This window comes from Nannobrachium achirus (genome assembly GCF_963921795.1).
Source record: "Nannobrachium achirus genome assembly, chromosome: 9".
Lineage (NCBI taxonomy): Eukaryota > Metazoa > Chordata > Actinopteri > Myctophiformes > Myctophidae > Nannobrachium > Nannobrachium achirus.
Window position 1 is genome coordinate 51816878 of NC_137818.1, and position 6729 is coordinate 51823606.

Here is a 6729-nt window from a genome sequence, read left to right on the forward strand (position 1 = left end):
CAGCAGCATGTTAACGATGGCTTCCTCAGTGGGCGGGGCCAGCCTGGACAGCTCGGCCTGTGATAGGCCACCCCTCCTGCTCTTCTTCTTCTTGCGCCTATTGGTCAACTTGCGTCTTCGGCTTTGGATTGCTTCCTTTTTCATAGCCAATGGCCTGTCGACCTGAGGAGCAGCAGAGGATTGTGGATCTAAATACTTACACACACACACACATAGTATTCTGATGAACAAACATGGTGTAGATTATACTAACATAGATGGTGTAGTTTATAGCAGAGTGATTAAAATAAATGGTGTAGATCAGTGGTTCTCAACCTGTGGGTCGGGATTAACTTAATGCGCAAAATTGTTTTCTCACTCAAAAGTAAACAAACCGACATAAAGTGTATAGATGGTATAGCACACATTTCTAAAGTGACAATTTAAAGTTATACCATGTAACTTTTTTTATAAAACAAATCTTAAAATTGTCCTAACTGTTAAATCGCTAAAGTTTTAGAACACCCACTCCGTTATTTTCAGCTTCTGAAGCCTTCTCTTTATATGTTTTCTTCTTAGCAGTGACAGGGGCGGGATTTCCCGGCAAAATGACGTAATCTGCATCATCTGTATACGTTGTGTATACGTTGGCCAATCACATCGCAGATCATACACACATGATACACTACCGGCCAATTACAGTGCATCTTGCGTCTTTTCAGGAAATAGCTTGCTTCAACAGCTTTGTTTACGCTGGTCTAGAAGTCTAGCATGTAACTCCCCAACCGCTGCTCGTAGAGGGACACGGGAGACCTCATTGAAAGCGTATCGGCGAGGCGAGGCGGACGCGGTGGTCTGACGGCCCGGTCCGCGGCGAAAAACGGCCGAAAAAAGCAGACGCGACCGCGGTTTGCTATACTGCTACAGACCACTAGTTGAGCAACTTACACAGTATAGCTTTAAGGACTTTTTAATACCTCTAAAATGTTAAACATTGGCCAAAGTGTCAAATATTAGAGGCAGAAATTGTGAAAATAGCCGATCCATGTAGATCTGCTTTTTTTTTACAATAGAACCATGTCATACAAAATGTTATTCCTCAACTCTTAGTGCTCATCGGGTTCCCAGTTAAAATAAGATATTTTGGGGGTCGTGGCCTGAAAAGGTAGAGAACCACTCGTGTAGATTAATAGTAACATACATGTTGTAGTTCATAATAATGTGATGAACATTACATACATGGTGTAGTTTATAGTAGAGTCCACAGGCATTGCAGACCGGTTCTCCGGTGAGGTTCCTCCTCCACAGGGTTGTGACCGTGGTCAGACAGTTGGCACACTGGGTTCCCTGCCTACTGCTCACCCTCTATGGACACACACACACACGCGCGCACACACACACACACACACACACACACACACACACACACACACACACACACACACACACACACACACACACACACACACACACACACACACACACACACACACACACACACACACACACACACACACACACACACACGCGCGCGTAAATACACTTTATTTACATCATATAGCAATACATGGTAAAAATGTTATTTTCAATCTGGTTACAGTTCGAAGGCTCGTATTCATACACAGGCAGACAGACAGACACACACACACAGACACACACACTGACTTACAGGTTTCTTTCGGGGTCGTATCAGAGGCTGGTTGTGTGTCTTGGTTCCACAGGTGATGCAGAGGTACTGTCCTGTCTCAGCTTTATGCCACAGAAGAGAAGCTGTCTCTCCACAGTTAACACAAACACGCTCCTCTACACACACACACACACACACACACACACACACACACACACACACACACACACACACACACACACACACACACACACACACACACACACACACACACACACACACACACACACACACACACACACACACACACACACACACACACAATATATATATATATCAGATACTACATGTATCATTCTTTTTGAAGTTACACAAATCGGCAGTCAAACAGAGACAAACAGACATGTAGTCAGACAGAGACCGACAGAAGCAAGCACGCACACACACACACACACACACACACACACACACACACACACACACACACACACACACACACACACACACACACACACACACACACACACACACACACACACACACACACACACACACACACACACACACACACACACACACACACACACACACACACACACCTACCTGGTATTTTGGGGTTGTGGGGGTGAAGCCCCGCCCCTTGATGCAAACCATCACCATGGCAACTATCTCCTCCCTGGTACGCGGGGTGGAGTGTGACATAGATCCTGCTGTCTTCCTCGGCTCCATCCTGCCTCTCTTCCAGACAGGCCTCCTCCTGAAGCCTGGGGCTCAAGTGAAGCTTGGACCCCACGGACGACTGCTCTGCCTGGGGGCTGCAGAGCAGAGGACGGATCACTGCAAGGCCCGCTGTTCAGTAGTGCTGGGCGATATGGCCAAATACCTCAACTGCCCTCTATAGTCACTATGAGGGCAGTTCAGAGTCAAAGATTTAGCCTGGATCTTAGACGAATCTGCCAGTGCAAAAGAAAAATTGCCCTTGGCAGATATGCAGTCTAGTCCGGCCACGCAAGGCTATCAAACGTTGGTCCAGGAGGTTGTAATAATGTACCTGTTAACCCATTAAGACCTGAGGCCGATTCTATGAATGCCTTCGAAATCAGTAGTTCACACACTTCTCTCACACGCTGTGAGCTTGTATATCTGCTAATTTTGATATAGCCAACGCAAAATCGCATACTTTATGCTTTCCCGGTTTTCATGAATTATATGAAATATCTGTTTTCTCCCACCCTCCCTGGTTCTCAAAGTGGGGTCTGCAGACCCCCAGCGGTCCTTGTCAGTTTAACCACTTTAACCCTGTCACCCTGGCACAAAATATTTTCCGACGGTGGTCCACGGTGAAATACATTAACATGTTTGAGAACTCTCTGCTCTAGCGGATGTATTGCTTATCACCATGTTTAATTCAACGTCACTTCACTTCACTCATTAATAAATTCAATATGACATGTTTTTTAAAATGGTATTTTGCGTCTACCTGCTGCTGTAGACAGAAGACAGAGGATGAGAGAAGGGAGGAGGAGAGGAGAAGAAGAGAGGAGTCCTAGGAGAGCAAGCAGCGGAGGATGGGAGAGGCGGCAGCCTCCAGTTGAATGCTGGGTGACCATTTAAGTTCCAAGGAGGCGGGGCGTATGAAGAGGCAGATGATTGACAGCTGGGACCGACCAACCAGGAGTCCGGATTGCTGACCTGCGAACCTGTAAACGAGGGAATGAATATCTCAACGAAATGGCAAATTCACTAGAATGGCAACGATGTCTCTTCCTGAAAATAGCCAAGCTTGCGCATGCAGGCACGTGCACACATAGACATCAAAGGGGGCTTGAGCCCTTTCCCTTTTATCGGTCTGTAAAAAGTGCCCTCTCCAGACCATGAAGGTAGTTTTTACTATGGTGAAAGAAATGTAAATGCCCCTTTTCCATGCCATACATGAAGGCAGCATTCAAGAGAATTGCCTGGTCCAAACTCTCCTGAACTGTAATGCAGCTCACAACGCGTCGCAGCGCGACGCGTTGTGAGCTTGGATGTCTGCTATTTTCGATATTTTCACCAAAAGGCCCTTTTAGAAATTTCAGCCCCTGCCTCTCTAACATTCTCTGCATGTCCCTGAGCTTGCGGATTCAGCAAGCGAGTAGCGACAATATGGCATGATGGGATGTCGATGAAACATTACCCATGATGCCGTGTGAGTATCCATGGCCGGTGCTGGCGTCGCTGCTTGAGGGCGGGACCTCAAACTCACTCCAATGGAACGGTCTCAGGGATTGGATGGGAGACATTTGAGAGGCGGAGTTGACCTGACGTTATTTGACCATATTTGTGGAAAATAAGAGGAAATCTGGCTCGCGTTACTGTGAAATATAAGCAATGCACTTCAACAATGGGAACTTGAAAAATGTGTTTTATCTGTATATACGTAAAACATTGAAACAAATAAAAAAAATACATGAATTGACAAATAATATATATTTTCGTCAAAATAGTGTAAAATTTTGTTGGAGGACAATATTTAGTATTTTCATTGTGTAACCACCATGTGCAGGCTGTGAAGATCTGAGCTCACCGGAACCGCAGGTGTACTCCAGTCAGACAACATCGTTTCTGTCCAAGACATTGATTGATTGATTGATTGATTGACACACATACAAACAGCAACACGCACACACACACGCATGAACACATCCGACACCACTACTGTACTACTGTTACCACTATTACCACTACTACTACTAGGCCTATCAAACAGTTAATTCTCCGAATGTCTGTCTGAGTCTGTCCGACTGTTTCTCCTCAGTGGCTGGAGCAATTGATCTGAATCCGCATCACCATTAGCATATGAACAGACGGACCTGACAGAACTGCCAAGCCTGTTTGTCACTTTCACAAATCGTAAGCTGTATATTAGCATTGTTATGGTGTATCTATTCCGCATCTAGCATGAGGCATATCTATTCTGCATCTAGCATGAGGCATATCTATTCTGCATCTATGAGGCAACAATTTTAACCAAATCCACCAGGAAGCGGGTTTGTGTAAAACACATTTTTGGACAGTACTACAGATTTGGTCCAAAAATCACGCAGATACACAGTATCTCTATAGCCATTAAACGAAATGGGTATTTCTTACATTGATGCTCCTACATTTTATCATGCAAGCACCGTTAAAGTTACTTTCCATCCCTCATATACTGTGTGCACAGTCTGCACACCCCATAACCCACACACTGCACATCATTTCGGAGCTCATATCTTCGTACGGGCTAGTTACTACTAATACACCAATTACAACAACACATTCTACTACTGCTGCTGCTGCTGCTACTGCTACTACTACTACTAATAATAATAATAAACAAAATTGTGATACTCACAGCCTGTCAGGTGCAGTGTGTGTGTGTGTGTGTGTGTGTGTGTGTGTGTGTGTGTGTGTGTGTGTGTGTGTGTGTGTGTGTGTGTGTGTGTGTGTGAGAGGGGGTAGAGAGTACTAGTAGTAGTAGTAGTAGAATGGGTAGGAGATGATAAGTAACAGGTGGTGAAAGCAAGGGAGAAGGAGAGAAAGTGAGAGAGACAGAAAGTGTGTGCGCATGCGTTTGCAAGTGCTTGAGAGAGAGAGAGAGAGAGAGAGAGAGAGAGAGAGAGAGAGAGAGAGAGAGAGAGAGAGAGAGAGAGAGAGAGAGAGAGAGAGAGAGAGAGAGGGGTGTGTTCAGTCTGTGAAGGCAGAGAGTTTAGTTGTGGCTAAGAAAGATGGACATGAAGAGGATGGGATGGTAGGAGCGAAGAGAAGAATGTAGGCCAATTGATAATTTGAATAAAAGTTTCTCTGCCGAAATTAACAGATTATCATGCAAATGTAAAACAATGACACTACTACTACTACTACCACCAGTAAGACGCACCAAGGGCGACAAGCATGGGCACGTGTACGCATCCGCCTGACTGCAGACTGCTGGCCGAGCACTGGTGCTTTGGCATGATAATAAATAAATATTGTCACTTTGGCTACAGTGTGTGCGGCCTACAGTGTGTGCATGCATATAGTGATAGGGCAAATCGAGTGGCAAAGTGAGTTTAATGTCGTTTTAACATTGTTTAATGCAATAAGATAGGACTTCTGTTTGGATGTATGGGCTGTCAAGGCCAGAAAGTAGTTTTTTGCCACTCAGTAGGCATTCTCGCATAACTTCTGGGTATGATGATGTCAGCACACACCCTCTAGAGCAGGGGTGGGCAACTTTGATGATGGCGAGGGCCACTATATTTCCAACCTTCACTCCAGAGGGCCACATTGCCTATTGCTACGTCCTACTTTGTCTTTTGAATTGAAATTCTGAATTATTTTTTTGTTATTTTTTAATTGGAATCCTGAAATGTAACATTTTGATAACATTTCAAACACATTTAGTTATATACTCATGTTAACTTTATGAACCTAAATATAAAAACATTGGAAATTGGAAATTTTAATACTGCTTTACTAGTGATTAAGCTACTAATATAGACTGACGGAATTAAAGCAGGTCATGTTTGGAATTGTAACAGCTGACAGTATTCCGGTATTAACCTGCGGGACGCATTAAGTGAAGGTGGGGGCCTCATGTGGCCCCCGGGCCGCCAGTTGCCCATGCATGTATGCTCTAGAGTCTATTCTAATTGTGATCAACTGTCAATTGTCACAACAGGTCAGCTATATCCTTCTGCTGACCTGCATGGTGATGTCAGGAGATGTCAGCTAATATCCTTCTGCTGAGCTTTTCATGTGGGGTGCGATGACAGTAGGACTATGATGACTTTTCATGTCATCATAGTAGGAGGAGTTAGATGCATTTATTACCTGCAATGCTTATTAAAAAGAAAAGAAACATTTATTGTATGCAAAGGCCATAATTGCTGAAAATGTCTAACATTGACCACATAGGGGCAGCGTTCACCATATTCTGCATCCAGCTGCACAGCACTTGCTGTCATTGCACTGACATGTCATTTCTAGAACACATAACATAATGTACAATAGTTTGAGGACACTGCCAACCCGTTTTAATCAAGTATTATAGCGTCTTTAATGTATAGACACATATAGTCATCACAGTCTTATCACTGTGTAACCCAGTTGCATTGTTT